We start from the raw sequence: 17,971 nt of genomic DNA, 5'->3' as shown, positions 1-17,971 counted from the left end.
ATGGTTGTCAGTCACCGAACAATATGGACTCAAATCTGCCAATGTTATTTTAACAAAAGAGCACAAGTTTATAAACAAAATAAAAATAAAACAAAGATAAGTGCATAAAATAAAAGATGCTATCATAAGCAACAAAAAAAATTCACTCATTTCCCCAGCTATATCCTTTATAGGCATTCAACTGCAGTGAAGTACCACTCCTGTCTACACTTTAACATTTCTTACTCAACTGATGAGGCTGCAAGCATTTCCTCTGGGTGACTTTCTGCACATTTACCTGATCGAATTCTCTGCTTCTATCCCAGGGATGCACAGACATTAATTTTTCTCTGTATTTGACTCCTTTGAGACTGCTAAAACAGCTTAAGCTTTCCTTCCAATTCTATTGACCTAACAACTGCCAAAAACTAAACTGCCCTTCTGCCAGTATGAATCTTTCATTTGAAAACAGCCTGCTGGCGGTCCCTGGCTACCTATCTCTCCTGTAGGTTTTTAAAGTTCCACTTAGTAAACACTCCATTAATTATCTTCCGACTTGACTCACTAATCATTTAACTTAAGTCAAATGCTTTCTTGCAAAGCCTGTTTTGAAATCCCTGTTCAGAAAAAATGACTCACCCTTTCTTAATAAAAAAGCAGATCAGACCTTCACAGTACTGAAAGCTGAAAATTCCTTTTAATTCCACTATCGAACAAAGTTCCCAGATAGCATTAATATATTCTAAATTTGTGTCACATGAGTAATTTAAAGAAATATGCATTTCTTGTCTCACAGAATGAAGAAAATGCACTGGGGTTTGAATGAGGCTCTGCAGCTTTCAGTATAGCAGCAAAATGAAGGGGATTTGCTACTTCTGCACAATGAAACATCCTTTAAGATAAAATATCGGATCAAATTAGGAAGCTATGGCATCAAAATAGTATTGCCAAGAAGGTTAATTTCAGAGATAGCACAAATAGAACACAATACTGGTCATGCTGGGACAACAATTCTTGAGGTACAGAAAAGCTTCTATGGTGAATTGGCCATGCTAAATTGCCCTTAGTGTTAGGTGAAGGGGTAAATGTAGGAGAATGGGTCTGGGTGGGTTGCTCTTCGGAGGGTTGGTGTGGACTTGTTGAAGGGCCTGTTTCCACACTGTAAGTAATCTAATCTAATCTAATCTAAGCTTGACACCAACATAGAAGCTGAACCAGTAAGTACACCTTCTGTACATAATTGAGAGTACAGCAGATGATGTTATTACTTGCTAAAGGATAAGTTAAACATCTGTCAAATTTGAAGAGATATTGAAAGCCTTTGTCACATATTTTAGCAGTAAAATTAATATAATTCTTGAAATAGCAAGATTAAACAAAACAGCGTAGCATGCAAATGAATCCATATGTGATTACTCTACAGGCCAGTGGAAGGATGCAACTATAGTTACTGAAAGGCAGAATTCAAAGGAGACTGGCATCACTGGTGAATCTTTGTCAGATTTATTACAGTCCAAAGAAGACCTAATGTTAGAGAAAGCCATACAGACAGTGAATGAAGTAAAGGTCTGGAAGCAAAACTAATCAATCCTAAGAGGAGAAGAAATATGAATTTAGCACAAGTTATCGACAGAATCTATTCATTTCTGAAGGAGCAAAACCACAAAACATATATCACAAAAGCTAACATAGTGGACAGGACAGACTAACAGTCCTTGCCAATGCTGTGGAGCAAAGATATCTCACAGGATACAGTGCACAGCTTCATGATGCATCAAGGACATTGTCTGATTCCGAATCATGAAATTCTGCAATTGGCAAATAAGTTGTCAGATGGAATTGCAAGAGATTTTCAGATTACATGCATGGACAAACAATGATAATTGAGACAGATCACAAACCTTCAGATTTTCTTTTAGACAAAAAGGAATTTGTAAGAATGCCTCCAAGAATATAGAGTCCAACTTTATTGTCACTGGAGGTTTGCCTATAGTCTACATGCAGGGGAAATTAAAGGAGAGGGCAGAAAATGAAAAACACAGAGATCCAATTTACCACAGCCTGTGCTGGAGAGACTGGGATTGCACATTGTGCTATCTATGTGTGGGGAGTGACCCATGCAAACCATCTGTAATTTGCCTGATAATTCATAAATATGACTTTCACCCACAGCTGATGATAAAAAGTGAGCATATGTTATAAAATCGGTAAATATATTTACAATGAAGTGTCACCCACCTGTAAGTTCTAATAAGCTCTTCTTTTTCCTTTCTCGTGGAGTCTGTTGGTCTTAGAATTTTGGATGTGCAACTCCAGGGTTACATGTGGCCAGAGGGTTTAAACATGATAAATGTGTCCTGCCCAGATTTAAGTTCATTCTCTTTGGCTTGATTTCCCAGAGGGCTTACAATGACAGACAGTATCAGGATGGAGGTGGAGATGGAGGGTGCAGGTTTGTCTGAAGTATCCTGAGAGGAGATTTCTGAAGAATCTCCATATGTTTCCTCCTTTAGCTGGATACCTACTGGACAGGGGTCAAGTCTCCTCTCCCCTAACATCTTGCTGAGCGCTAATGACCAGAGTGATTGGCTACAGTATGTGCATAAATCCATACTGTATGTGGTGGTCCAGATCAGTTTCTGGTCAATGATAACTCTCAGGTTATTGATACTGTGAGATTCAGTGATGATAAGGCCATTGGAAGTCAAGGGTAATAGTTGGACTCTTTCTTGTTGGACATAATCATTGTCTGGTACTTGTGTGATGTGAATGTTACTCATCATTTATCAGCCAAAGGCTGAATGTTGCCCTGGTCTTCCTGCATTTTGATATAAGCTCATTCAGTATCTGAGAAGTTATGGATGGTATTACATATTATGTGATCAGCAGTGAATATCCTCACTTCTGACATTATGGTAGAGAAAAGTTCATTGAGATGAAACAGTTGAGGATGACTGGGTGTAGGACACTACATAAAAGGATGGTGGATGGGGCCATCGGCTATCATGAGTTGGACCTAAGTTGTGCTACAGCTATAAAAAGATGTGGAGTGGATAGAGGTGCATAATTTGGCATGGGTGTTATAAGGGACTGTGGGGATATATAGGGGGACCATGTAGAAGCATGACTTGGCATGGATGGACTGAGCTGTGTGTGGAATTGTGCGGTGAAGGGCTGTTTTTAGGGAAGCTGGGGAAAAGTGTTAGAACATCGACATCATCCATTTCTATCCCCTGCCTCCCTCTGTGACTGACTCTGAATTCTTCCTGGAGGTAGACAGCAGACCCCAGCTGCCTCCCTGCCCAACCAAGGAACAAGAGCTCAGTCATCAGGGTCCTCCCAAGTCAGGATTATGGGGCCAGGAGTTACCCCAACACTGTGCTCTTTACTCTGGTGCGCAAATTCAGGCCAAAACTCGGTCTAAACAAGATTCTCCATGGCTTTTGCGTGATCTCTATTTTCCTTTATGAGAAAAAGCCTAGAGCTTGGTTTACCTGTGGTGCAACCTTCCAGACTTGTCGTAACTATAGTTATTTTCTGATCAATCTTTCAGAGGTAGGTGGGACTTGAAGCCAGGCCTCTTTTGCTCAGAGGAAGAGGCACCACAATATCCTCACTGCATTTATACTCCGACATTCCTTTGTTTCTCTATCCCAACCAGACTTCCAGCTCATAAATGACCACCCTATCCTTCCTGACAAAATGTACCAGACAACTATTAGCTGCATTGGACTTAATTTACCAAATTTACCCATTTCGCATGCTTTTATTTCTTCCTATAGTTTGTTGGTGTTGCCCCCTGTAATTAAAAGTCAGTGAGGACTGCAGATGCTGGAGAGACAGAGTTGAACAGTGTGGATCTGGAAAAGCACAGCAGTCAGGCAGCATCTGAGGAGCAGGAGAGATGATGTTTTGGTCATAAGCCCTTCATCAGGAGGGTGATGAAGAACTTATGCCTGAAACATTGACTCTCTTGCTCCTTGATGCTGCCAGACCTGCTGAGTTAGAAATTGTATTTTTCACTCCAAATTATAAAGACTTAATCAAAATTAAACAGATCATTAGTGAATTGATCTGAAGATACTGGTAGTCTTTCACCTGGAGAAGATATTCTCCAATGGAAATATAGTACTGCATCATTATGAGCTTTTCACATCTGTAAAGGAGGTTTGATTATGCACTGTGATGAATTTGATCTTTCTGACATAATAAGACTGCCTTTCTGTTTCATGTCAACATTGTTACTGAATGAATAATTAAATAGACAAATATTGAAATGGCCGTATCTGTAGATGCTCAAACGCTGATCAAATAAGTGTTCATCAAAATTCTGCCGCCTTACCAGTTACAAAGTTGTTTATCAAACTCCATCTAGATTGACTTCTTAGGAATAAATGAAGAATTGTTAAGACCTAGTTAAATTGACTTTTACAAATAAATTGCTCATGTATCTGTACCCAGCCACAATTTATTTTACAAATGCTGTCTGTTATTCAAGAATGTTAAAGTATGCTTAACATGTAGATTGGAATCATCAGTCTGAATTCTATGCATAAATCTTGTGGAAATCAGGTCCTCAATCTCAGAAAATGGATGGACCTTTTTTGACATAAAGAAACTTACAAATATGAACACCTCTACTTCATTCATTTGTGGGGTGTGAGCATCTCTGACTGACCAGCATTTAATACCCAACCTTAGCTGCCCTTGAGAAGGTGATGGTGAGCTGCCTACTTGAACTGCTGCAGTCTACTTTGAGTCATGCTGTACATTGACCACAATGCCATTAGAGAGCAAATTTCAGGATTTTGCTTCAGTGAAATTGGAGGAACGGCAAGTCAGTATGGCGATTGGTTTGACAGAGAACTTGCAAGGGGTGGCGTTCCCATGTATCTGCTGCCCTTGTCCTTTTAGATGGCTGTGGTCATGGATTTGGGTAGTGTTGTTGAAGGATTCTTGAATCATTTCTGTAGAGCACCTTGTAGGTTGTACACATTGCTTCTACTGAGCATGGATGGCAGAGGGAGTCAATGGTTGTGAATGTGGTGCTGGTCAAGCAGACTGCTTTGTCCTGGATGAGCATTGTTGGAGATGCACCCATCCAAGCAAGTGGGGAGTATTCCATCACATTCCTGACTTGTGCCTTGTAGATGCTTTGCGAAGTCAGAACATGACTTACTTGCCGCAGTATTTCTAGCCTTTGACCTGTTCTCGTAGTCACTGTTGAGTCCAGTAGCTGTTGTTGATTAAAATAGCACATTTTGTCTTGTGGAGTAATGTATAAAGTGGGGATAGTTCAATCAGTTGGCTAAGAGTTTCATGCAGCATAATGCCAATAGCCTGAGGTGGTTTTTGGAGTCTACCTTCTTACCTGACCCCACGGTGATATCACAGCATTAGCCATGTTGAGAAATCATTGGCTGAAGGGCAAAGGCAGAGCAATGTTCTGTACCAGTCATTGAGTTCAGTTATCAAGTTACCGAGACATCTTAGATTTGCCTTGCCTTTAGGGCCATATAAAAACAGCTGACCTTCATTAATCAAATTCCTTTGTGTTAAAGTATGACCTCTAAAATCACTTAGAAGTTGGACATCCTAAAACAACTACAACTTCAAGATTCCACTACTACTATCATGTAAGTCTTAAATCCTGACAGTATACAACCTCAGCCTGGCATGGCCTCTGCTTGGATGTCTGGCCTCAAGGTGATTCCAGAATGGTCTCCTGGCCTCGAGAGCCTCAAGGTGAAGCTCAGTGCAGTCTGAAGTCAAAGCCCAGTGCAGACTGAAAGCTAGGTGCCAGCGTGCCCTGGCTTAGAAGGACTGTTGTTCTAAACTTTTTATTTCTCTACTTTCTAATTTACTCCTGTGCTCTACAATGGTGGACTTTTTAATTTCTTCATTTTTCTTAATTTTCTTTCCTAAGAACTTGTACTGAAGAATATATACCTAGGTAACTTGTACTTAAGATGGTGCCGTAACTGGTGACTTGTACACTTTTTACTTTATTCATTTGAGTACACATAACACTAAAGCTAATTCTTTCCTGCTCTGAAGAAATGTCTTCTTTGATTTGGTCCTGTTTCCATAACCTGTGGCCTGTTTCATATCCCTTCTTTTCCAGTTGCCTCAAGTGAACAAATTCCCATTGGGAAGCCCATTAGAAGGTGCAAATACAAGTAATGCAATTAATGCAAAATTTAGTAGAACCTGGAAATATCAATTGAAGAAGAAAAAAAAATGGTGCCCAAACGTAACCTTTCTTCCATATACCGCAATGCCCATTTACAAAGATATTAATTGGAAATGGCACAGGCTGAACATAAATGGATTATTACGTTAATTCCACTTCATTACCATATCATTTACAAGTGCTGGCCTGTTTTCCTGATGGGAATGCACACTATGTATGTTAAGGGTCAGAGAGCTGTCATCACTGGTCTTCTTCTTCCATGCCATTACACCCCATGGAGCCAGCACTCCAGTTAATCTGGAGTGATTAACGGCAGAAAAATAAACAGAAGCACTTATTTTTAAAGTAGATCTCACCTGCCTTGTTCCCAAAATGAATGTGGTTGGACTGAGATTGCTCTTCAAATGTAGTCCCATAAATCCCTCTGACACAGGCATACGTGAGCTGCATCAATCATGAAGGAAATTTGCTGTTAACATCCATTAAACTGGTGACAATACTCATTTACGTCAAATCTCTTGAAAATGTCAGGATGCATTTAGGTCTAGTTCCCTGGCAGTGAAAATCTAATGCTTTCAACTGCAGCTATTATTGCATAATAGAATGTGGTCACTAGAACATGTGGGCAACAATGCATGTGGGACCACTGCTTTCAAGTAGAAGGTTAATACGGATTAACCAACTCATGAGGGTATCAGGGACAACACTGTGTAGGCCTTGTGTTGGCATGTGTACTTACATTCACTAAGTACAAACCAGCAGTGTCTGTGAGGGTAAAACATTGCATACAATATTACTGAAAAGTGAACATAAAGTGGTTGCAATCATATCAGTTAGCATTGGAGCAATGGCTCCATTGGCTCCACTACCAAATTTGTGGGACCTTTTTTTTGGGTGCCTAAGGTGCATGAAATGTGTTCATGAGAGATTTGGCACCTTTTGAAAGCTTCCCCCTCAGCCAATGCCCTCCCACCCCACCTTCCTTCCTCACCCACACCACTGTGACCCATGCAAACCATGTAAGATAAGATTTTAACAGCATTTTCAATCAGAAGGGGCTGTCACTCCATTTAACCAGCCTTAATACCATGCAGCTCCCTCCCCATCCCAAATCCACTGTGCTAGCTGAGTAAACAACTTTCCAAAACTTAACAAAAGTTAAGTTGCAGAAGTTTAACTTTTGCTGATAGGGTAAACTGCCAATGGACTCTAAAGACATAGAGAAGGCTCCCAGACATGCAATTCTGGAAGAGCTCAAGCATCCTTGTTGTGGTCTAGGCTGCTCAGAAGAGTCTGGGCCTGAAAACAGGGAATAAACCTAAATCATTTGCATGCAATTAGCTGCAGAGCAGCATAACCCACAGCAAGAGCCCTCTTGTAGTGCAATGAAAGCGTCTCTACCTCTGGATTGGGAGGCTTGGGTTTGAGTCCTGCTCCAGATGTGTGTAATAACATCTCTGAACAGATTGATAAGGAAAAATAGGTTAATGAGAAAAAAACATAGCTCACGCCAAGTAAATTCCAGGATGGTTCAGATGTGCAATGAATTGTAATGTGCAACAAAGAAAGACAATGTTTGGGATTTTTAAAGTGCTTTCATGACTATTTTATCTCAAATGAGAGATTTCCCATTGGGAAGTCCACTGCAAGAGAAAAATAACAGTAATACAACAGACACAAGGTTCATTGGAATCTAAGAAGTGCCAAAAGAAGAAAACAAGCAAACATGAATACTCTGATTTAATTTTCCACATACTTATAACAACCAATGACATGGATGATGATTAGAAGTGGCAAAGACAAATTTATAGTTAAAGGAGTACCTTTGAAGTTTAGTCATTGTTGTAAAATAGGAAGCAAGACAGTCCATTCTGTACGTAGTAAACCCCCACAAATGGCAATGAGATAAATGACCAGACAATCTAATTTTGCGATGTTGATTGAGAAATAAATACTAGCCAGGACGCCATAATCTCCCTTGTTCTTTAACAAACATTTATGTTAAACATGAGCTTTGTAAATGAGTTTTGATCACATGAGGCAAGTGTCCTCTCTCTGTGTCTAAGAGTAGATACCAGCTCACTAAAGTTCACTGGACTGAAAGCATAACCTCTGCATCCAATTTTCCTGCCAATTCTAATTTAGTTCACACATTAAGTGTGTGAGGGGGTTGTAAAACACAACTGCTGTCATCATGTAGCAGTAATCCAGGGAAAGTTCCAATGAAAGCTGAGTGGGAGAGCTTCAGAATCAGGAATAGGAATTATATGTGGCATACTTGAGATGATTGAAGTAATTTTCTCCAATCCATGTAGGCCTGTTCCCAACTGCTATTTGAAGGTTGGTGCCCTTATGTTTACTTATAAATAATTTCTGATGTCTGTTAATATGCTTATTTGTCATGCTGTGGCTGGGAAGGCAGTGACATCCTCAGCAAACTTTTGCACCATCCTACAGCATTGCTGTTAGGAGGGCACCATAATAGTAACAGGAATAGGCTGTTCAGCCCATTGAGTCTGTTCCACAATTCAGTTAGATTATGGCTGATCATCAAACACTGTGCCACATTCTAGTGCTATCTCCATATCCCTTGATGTCTATTGATTTCTGTCATGATCCTGCTCAAGGATTGAGCTCCCCATAGACCCCGGGATTGAAAATTCTGAAGTTCCGCTGCTGTCTAAGTAAAGAAATTCCTCTTCATCTCAGTCTTATTCTGGGACTATATTTTCTGGTTTTAGACTAGAAGAAGTATCCTCCCTACCTTGTTATAATGGCTTCATGTGGACTTAATCATTTTTGTGGACTTAAGTTGGAATGAGTTTGAAAATGGAGTTTTTTAAAAAGATGTCAATGAAAAACAGTGGAGCATTTTTTAAAAAGGCATTTCTTAATAATCACATAACTTGTGATTGCTGCTTGTTGACAGATGACAGATGACCCATTGCCTTTTTTAAATAACTGCCAAGTTGCAGTTTATGCTTTAGATATTATTTGCAATCATTAGTAACCAGCCTTCCAAAGGCAAGGGGATCCTAGCTTAGTAGAAAAATGTGGTGCTGGAAAAGCACAGCTGGTCAGGCAGCATCCTAGGAGCAGGAGAGTCGATGTTTCGAGCATTAGCTCTCCTGCTCCTCAGATGCTGCCTGACTGGCTGTGCTTTTCTGACACCACACTTTTCAACCCTGATCTCCAGCATCTGCTGTCCTCACTTTCTCCTAGGATCCTAGCTTAGCCTTCCTGTTCCTGAAAAAAACGTTGTTGTGAATCCTCTTGAAGAGTAACTGAAACACTTCTTGAGATTGTGTTTCATGAGCAAGTTGTATTTGCCAAGAGCGCAGAGAAAACTGCTGATGTTTGGAGGCACCTATCTGCACACACTAGAATGTTAGACTGACAGACATCCGAACATTTCAAGCCTGTAATGCAATGCTTTTAAGCTGCCATGTTTGCACTTTGAACTGTAAGTATGCATGGGCATGATCTGTAATGTTTAAGGGTGGCTTTTTTTAAATGGGAGACATGCTACGGCAGTGGATAAGTGCCAGGATTTCACTATCCTGATATAATTTTTTGCACTTTGGCTCTGCAACATAAATCCAGATAAGGTTACATGTCTCAGAGCTCCTTATTAAGACATGACATTGTCCTCCTTGCCAAACATCCATGACACACTGTCAGGGTTAAACATGACCTTTCATCGTGATTGATGTGAGAGCTCAGGAATACAGTTAATGATAAGCTATTTTATATCCTGCATTCCGCACAGGCTATCAGCTCATGATATGGACTTTGTGCACATTTCGTGTGGACTTGCTGCACAGGTGAACAATGTCAAACATCAATGCAATTACAATGTTGTCAGCAAGAACAGGAACTTCCAGCAACTGCTGCATATCCTACAGAGGGAGAAGCAACTGGTGAACAGCCCCCAAATAGGAGGGGTGGGAGAGGGACGTGGAATGATCAATCCTGAATATTATCAACCTTGCTCCATCAACTTTGCTATATACTGTTCAGGTATAGACCAATAATGTCCCAGGCCATCATCATTGAACTGTTTCATCCATTGGAGCAGATCTTGTAATCGGAAGGAATGTGTGGCCATCCCACTTGGAGGGCCATCAAGGCTACAGCTACCCTGAATGTTCCTGCCAAGATCATGCGTGAGGAGTAGCTGGAGAATGTTATAGCATTGCTCAATTCTTGACCCAGAAATGCATCTTGCATATCATTGTTGCCCCTTTTATTTTCCGATTACACCAGTTTATATCTTTCCCTATGACAAGGAGGGTCAAACAGCTTGGGATATTCCAACATTGCTGGCCTCCTTCAGGGAGAAAGTAATGACTGTAGATGCTGGACCAGATGTTGCCAGACCATTCCTGATGAAGGGCTTATGCCCGAAACGTCGGATGCTGCATGACCAGCTGTGCTTTTCCAGCACCACACTCTTGACTCTGGCCTCCTTCAGGTACAGGTACAGGATGTTCTAGACTGTACCCATTTTTTTTTTAGAACACTCGATTACCAACACGGAAAGTTGTCAGTTGAAAAGGCTTCGACTCCACCAATGTCCAGCTTATCTGTGGTCATTGATGTCAAATTTTGGAGGTGGTCCAGAGCTTTCACAATGCATATATGCTGAAGACTACAGATTTTGATGTCCTTCCAAGCCCCTTAGCCCAGACAGAGATTGCAGCTGTAACAGAAGGGCTTCCCCTCCAAACATTACTTATCTTACTTTAACAACGACTTCAGACTGACACAGAATGGAGATATTATGATGCCCATTCTTTCACCACAGCCCTAGTGGAAGAGACCATTGGTCGCTTTAATGTGAGTTTAATGTCGGGACAGATCTGGCAGGGCCTGGTAGTTTAGCCGAGAAAGATTGTGCTGCATCATTGTGCAATGCTGTGCCCTTCACAAAAAGGGGTGGCCTAGACGCAACTAAAATGGGGGAGCTTGAGCAATTCTCTGAGGATTAAAATGAAGATGATGATCAGGATATTGACCAGGAGGGGCATCCAGGAGAGTATGATTGAGCCATGCACCATAGAGTGTGAAAAATCAGACAGAACATCATTGAAAACCACTACAATTATTAATAAGCTGTGTGTGAACTGCCTTTTATTTTTGGTTTATTCATTCATGCAGTGTGGGCACAATTGGTTGGGCTAGCATTTATTGTTCATTTTGAATTGCCTTCTTGAACTGCTACAGTACATGGTGTGTAGGTAGACTCACTGTGCATTAGAGAAGGTGTTCCAGGATTTGACCCAATAGCACTGAAGGAACTAAAGCAATATATTTCCAAGATAGGATGGTGTGTAGTTTGGAGGGAAGCTTGCAGGTGGTACTGCTTGCGTGAATCTGCTGCACATCCTTCTGATGGAAGTGGTTGCAGGGTTGAAAGATGCTGTCGAAGGAGCTTTGGTGAATTTTGTAGTGCATTTTGTAGATGGTACAAGTTTGAGTTTGATTTATTGTTGTCACATGTACTGAGATAGAGTGAAAAATGTTGTCTTGCATGATCTACAGGCAGATCATACCATACAAAGTACATTAGATAGCAGAACGGGGTACAGAAGACAGTGTTGCGGCCACAGTGAAGGCACAAAGAGAGCGAGATCAACATTAACATTTGACAGACCCGTTCAAAAGTCTGATAACAGCGAGGATGAAGCCGTTCTTCAATCTGTTTGTAAGTGTATTCAAACTTTTACATCATCTGCCCAATGAAAGAGGGTGGAAAAGAATGTTACTGGAGTGGGAAGGGCTTTGATTATAGTGTTGTGCTTTCCCAGGGAAGCAGGAAAGATGGAAGGAGTGGATATTTCTGAATGTGGTGCCAATCAAGCAGGTTGCTTTATCTTGGCTGTTGTCAAGTTTACTGAGTGCTGTGGAGTTATACTTATCGAGGCAAATGGGGAATACTCCATCACACTCCTGACTGAAGATGAGTAGGTTTTGAGAAGTTAGGAGGTGAGTACTCATTGTGGTATTCCTAGCCTTTGATCAACTTTTGTAGCCAAAGTAATTACATGACAAGTCAATTCAGTTTCAGGTTAATGGTAAACTACAGGATGTTGATTGTGTAGCAGTGATGGTACTGGAATTGAATTTCATTAATTAGCTAGATTCTCTCCTGTCAGAGACGATCATTTCCTGACATTTGCGTGGCCTGAATGTTACTTTCCACTTCTCAGCCCAAACCTGGTCATGCTGCGTTTTGACTTGCACTGAAACAAGTACCTGAGGAGGAATGGTGCTGAACTTTGTGCAATTGTCAGCAAATACCCCCACTTATGACCTTATGATGGAGGGAAGGTCTTTGATGAAGCAGGTGAAGATGGTTGGACCTAGAACCCTAACTGACATCAAACAACAACAATAGCCATCTACCTTTGTTGGAACAATGATTATTCAGCAGGGAGATTTCTCCCGATTCCCATTTACAGCAATTTTTCTAGGGCTCCTTAATGCCTCACTTGGTCAAATGTGGCTTCAATATCAATGACTCCTCAGGTACTCCCATCTCAGCTCTAGAATTTGACTCTTTTGTCCATGTTTGAGTCAAGGCTGTAATGGGGTTAGGAGCTGACTGATTCTAGCAGTACCCACACTGATGTCACATGAAGTTAATCAAATTGGCTGAATTATACTGGGACTTTAGGAAAAGACAAATTGGATGTACTGGTTGTAGGTTGTTCAACCTTATCTTTGTCTTTTTCAATGTATCTTTTTTTGTATTGTTTAACTTTCTGTTGATTTTATGGCAAGCCACAAGTCATTTCACAGAATTTGTATAAACCTGGTTATTTTTGCACTCCTGAAATCTCTTCTTTTGCTGGATGAATGTTTTCTTATGTATAATGATTGTAAATATTTTAATCTACTTGTCCAGATGTGTTATAACATACCTCTGGAGCAGATGGGGTTTAAACCTAGGCTTTCCACTACACTGTGCCACAAGATCCCATGCATTTGATTGGATGCTTGGTATCTTCAGATGATCCCACTTTCAAGTAGGTGAACTATACAGGTCCTACTCAGCATTTGTGGGAAAGCAGCAGTCTGTGAGACAGGGCACTAACATCACTTTATGCTGAGGTTAGGTTTCAGTCAGCAAATGATCACCAAGCATTCTGCGGTGAAATCTCTCATGGTAGGCAGCAGGCTGGGAGTCATCCTGAGACATTACCTTTTCACCTTTCCATTACGGTGATGCTATTGCAGTCAAGGAGGTTGGTTGCTTGTGAGAGATGAGCAGCCTCTACAGACATTCCAAGGATGAAAGATGTTGCAATGGCTGAGCTTTGCTCGTCTCTAACAAGGGTGTGACTTATGAGCAACAACGACACCACAGCAGCCACTTTAAGAGTGCAAGTGAACGTCTGTTTAAAAATGTGGAAGGTTATCTACAATGGTTTGTTTTTCGAAGCACCTTGTGCTTTTCATAAATTTATTTCCTTCCCTTCCATCCCACTACATCCAAGGCAGCTCTGACTCCTGCAGCTGGGTTGGAAGCAGTCTGACTGTTGTTGGCCTGGAAGACCTGACAAGACATCCCCAGGGCATTTAGGCTTATGGAGCTCATGTCTGCTGAAAGTGTTCTTCCCAGATGCAGGCTCACCCTCATCTTGGACTTCTGCCGTGAAGCTGGGATTTAAAAAGGCCCCAGTGGTATGGACATTGCAAAGCCCTGACATGAGTTCCCTATCTCTTCAAAACGGTTCCAAGAGATGGTTGCTGCTAAGGTCAGTTTCATAAGTGATGAGTTGAAGAGTGAAAGATTGCATGAGAAAAATCGCCATGGCTGCAGTGGACCATGAATCTCACTTGAGAAAACACTTTACCCCAAAAATGGGAAAACTCACCGGCATTTGTTTTAATTAGTTTTGCATCTTCACTGGATATGTTTTGTCTTACAATAAATCAATAATTTTGTGTTTATTAATAAAACTTTGTTGACTGATATTTTTATTTTATGTTGAATATAGAGCAAGGATATAATTGGCTGTATTATGACCTGTGGAGTAGTGAGACTAGAGAGAGACAGTGCACTCCTCCCATTTCGGTCATTACAGCATCCACCCTGTCATGTTCTACAAGGATAATGTCAAGGGCATTGAGATCAACTTTCATTCTTTAAATGTTTAGAGAATATAAGGCCAATTTCCACAATCTAGCCTCATTAGACATCCCCACCATCCTAGGAATGGCTACACTTTATTGGTGAACCTTTATTGCACAACCTCCATTGGATAATCATTGTGTTAGACAAAATAAACTCCCTTCCCATCCCTCAACTCCCTTCCCAGCCCCTCTCATTCCTCTGATCTACCCTTCCTTCCAGCTACCAACCAGGTCATACCCTCTACTTAAGTTCACCTATCCCTATCTGCAGCTCACCTAATGTCCACTCCCGGTCCTGAAGAAGGGTTACACTTGAAACGTTGACTTCCCCACCTCCTGACATTGCCTGGCTTGCTGTGTTCTTCCAGCCTCCCGTTGTCTACTTAGAATCCCTACAGGAAGCATGCCATTCAGACCATCATGTTCGCAGCAACCCTCCAAGGAGCATCCCACCCAGATACACCTCCCATCCTGTTACCAACTCATATCCCATGAATGATCTACCCAGTCTATACATCCCTGCATACTACGGGCAATTTAGTATGGCCAACCTGGACACCTTTGGACTATGAGAGGAAACTGGAGCACCCAGGGGAAACTCTACAGACACAGGAGAATGTGCAAACTCCACACGGACAATCACCCAAGAGTGGAATTGAACCAGGTCCCTGGCACTGTAAGGCAGCTACGCTAACCACTGAGCCACCGTGCAATCCGACGTTGTGAAGCATGAAAGTATAGGAATAGGATGAGGTATGCTCATTTGACTGTAAGGCTTCTCTTTTCATTCCAAAGAGAATGATGTTGATTTATGGTCAGGCCAACTTATTCAGTACTTAAGAGCCAGGTATGTGAAGTACAGGAGAAGGCCAGGCCATTCCCCTGCATTAACTATCAGGAGATAGTAGCCCGAATCATCGATTTTCCTGCTCCTCAGATGCTGCCTGACCTGCTGTGCTTTTCCAGCACGACACTGATCTAAACTCTGGTTTCCAGTATCTGCAGTCCTCACTTTTGCCTAGTAGTTGTTTCCTGTTAACAATCTGAGAAAAAGGTGGTAAAAATGTAATCGACAGACATCTGTAAAACGATAGAGTGGATATACAGAGGATGTTCCCACCTCTGGGGGCCGTGCCAAAAATATTTAATCACTTATAAATCTGGTAGGGAATTGAGGAGAAAATGCTTTGCTTATTGAATGGTTTGAATGTGAAACTCATTACCACAGAGAAAAAGAAATAGCACAACTGGATTTGAATAGCTACATTAATGTAAGAGGGATAAAGGGATTCGTTAACTGGGTTAGATGAAAATGGGTTGTTGGTGTCTTATAAATATATAAGTATCTGAAAGTGTTAATATAGAGAGGACTGCCTTGAGCATCACTCACTATGATGATGTCCTATGGCTTTTGTTGGAGAAGCATATAAAAGGAGGAAGATCTACCAATCAGTTCTTCCTCATTGTATCTGCAATAATGTTTATCATATCTCTGAATGAAATTCCTGTAACTGCCTTCCTAGCCATACTGAGTGCATCTGTACCACAGGGGCTGCAACATTTCAGGAAGGCTGCACATCCCCACCTTCTCAAGGTTAATTAAGGATGATAATAAATGTGGGCCTAGTCAGAGAAGCCCACATCCCATGGTTGAATAAACAAAGAAAATGAAAGACCTTTATTATCAATGATAGCAGCTCTTTTAGGTGCACTAGTGACTAAAAGAGATCCTTCAAATCAGGAGATGAAGTGTCAGACATCATTTTAACCTTGTGCTGTACCTGATGCAATGTGAAGAGATTGGAATGTTTGGCATCCATTAAGTTGAAACTTAGATGCACAGACAGGCACAACCATTTTCAAAACTAGAGAAGAAGTTAGTCCGAAGTGCTAGTCAGGTACATTGAATACAGCCCATTCTTTCTCTTCTTTCCACCCATACCTTGGGTATGATTTGGGAACAGAGCAGGGGAACTCAGTTCTCTGTACTCTTAATGGCTTTTAACAATATGATTTCCTTCTTTACAGGAAGGAAGAGTAAGGAGGCGTTTTGTGTGTAGTTATTAATAATATTATCCCAGAATAGTATGTGAAAGGACATTTTTAATTGGTCATTTGTTAACTGGGCTTAAGTGAATAAATATGACAGGAAATGAGCCAGTTATGAACAATTCTGAAGTAGCTTTAAGTGGTTGGACTGATAAAGTGTTGGGAATCCAGCTGTGCAGTGTGAACCTGTACATAATAGCTCAAGGAGCATGAAATTCCCACACGCAGTTTGTTCAAATGTGTAAATACTTGTAGGTGATCAAACAAGACAGCAAGTTAAAATCCCATCATCAACAGTTGATTAGATCTTTGAACACAATTAGTGGACATTTTCATTTGCTCCTTTATTATATAACAGGGATAAAATAAACTTGCACAAAGTTAACAGTGCAATGCAAAAGCTAAACTGACTCGGAGAAAAATTAAAATCAGAATAAAACAGGAACCTAGCAGAGTACAAAAACTTCTCTAAAGAACACATTTCCTATTGCTTGCTGTATCAGCTGCAGATTTTCTGCTATTAATAGTTTGCTTTGGAACGTGAAGACAACACAGAGAGACTTGTAGTAGTAACTTATATAGTAATGACTAGGGGAATGATGGAACAATTCTCAGGTACATTGCACCTGGCAGTATCTATGATCAAGATGAGGGATTGTTCAACCTTTTTGTAACATTATGATAATGTTATTGGACCTGTAATCCAGAGACCTGGACTAGGACCCTGAAGACATGATCCCACCATGGCATCTTTGGTGATTTTGAGAATTAGTTAATAAATCTGGAATAACATTATTATTATGCTATTGTTTTAAAAAACGAATTCATTAATGTCCTTTAAAGAAAGCTATCTGCCATCTTTACCTAATCTAACTGAATGTGAATCCAGACCCACACCAATGTGGATGACTCTTAATTTCCCTCTCAAATGGCCTAGCAAGCTACTGAGTGGTAAGTGAGTCATGATACAGCATGTGTTCAGACAAGGGCAATTAGGGATGGGCCTTAAATATTGGCCTGAATTCTCATAATTCAACATGTGAAAAAAAATCCTAAATAAGAAGAGGGAAAAATTGGTTCCCACTGCACCCAAATTCTGCATGAAAATGTTCACATGGGGAGGCCAATTTTCAGGCTTTAACTCTTACACCCTACCTCCCCTGGAAATCTGACTGTCAGTTTGGAAGGGTCCTAATAGCTGCTTTAGGACACCACTCCCAAATGTGGCATAAACTGGCCAAACCTTCTGAGTTTATAGTGAACCTTACATAGTAAAGACCATCTGTCTTTAAAAGGTTTAACTTTCCAAACGTAGACTGGGACTGCCATAGTGTTAAGTGTGTGCAAGACAATTTTCTGATTCATTATGTGGATGTACCTACGAGCGAAGGTGCAAAACTTGACCTACTTTGGGAAATAAAACAGGGCAGGTGACTGAGGTGTCAGTGGGGGAGCACTTGGGGCCAGCGACCAAAGTTCCATTAGATTTTTTAAAATGATGGAAAAGGATAGACCAGATCTAAAAGTTGAAGTTCTAAATTGGAGAAAGGCCAATTTTGATGGTATTAGGCAAGAACTTTCAAAAGCTGATTGGGGGCAGATGTTCGC

The sequence above is a fragment of the Chiloscyllium plagiosum genome, chromosome 4 (assembly GCF_004010195.1).
Source record: "Chiloscyllium plagiosum isolate BGI_BamShark_2017 chromosome 4, ASM401019v2, whole genome shotgun sequence".
Classification (NCBI taxonomy): domain Eukaryota; kingdom Metazoa; phylum Chordata; class Chondrichthyes; order Orectolobiformes; family Hemiscylliidae; genus Chiloscyllium; species Chiloscyllium plagiosum.
The sequence above is the reverse complement of the archived record's forward strand: the minus strand, read 5'-3'. Positions refer to the sequence as shown.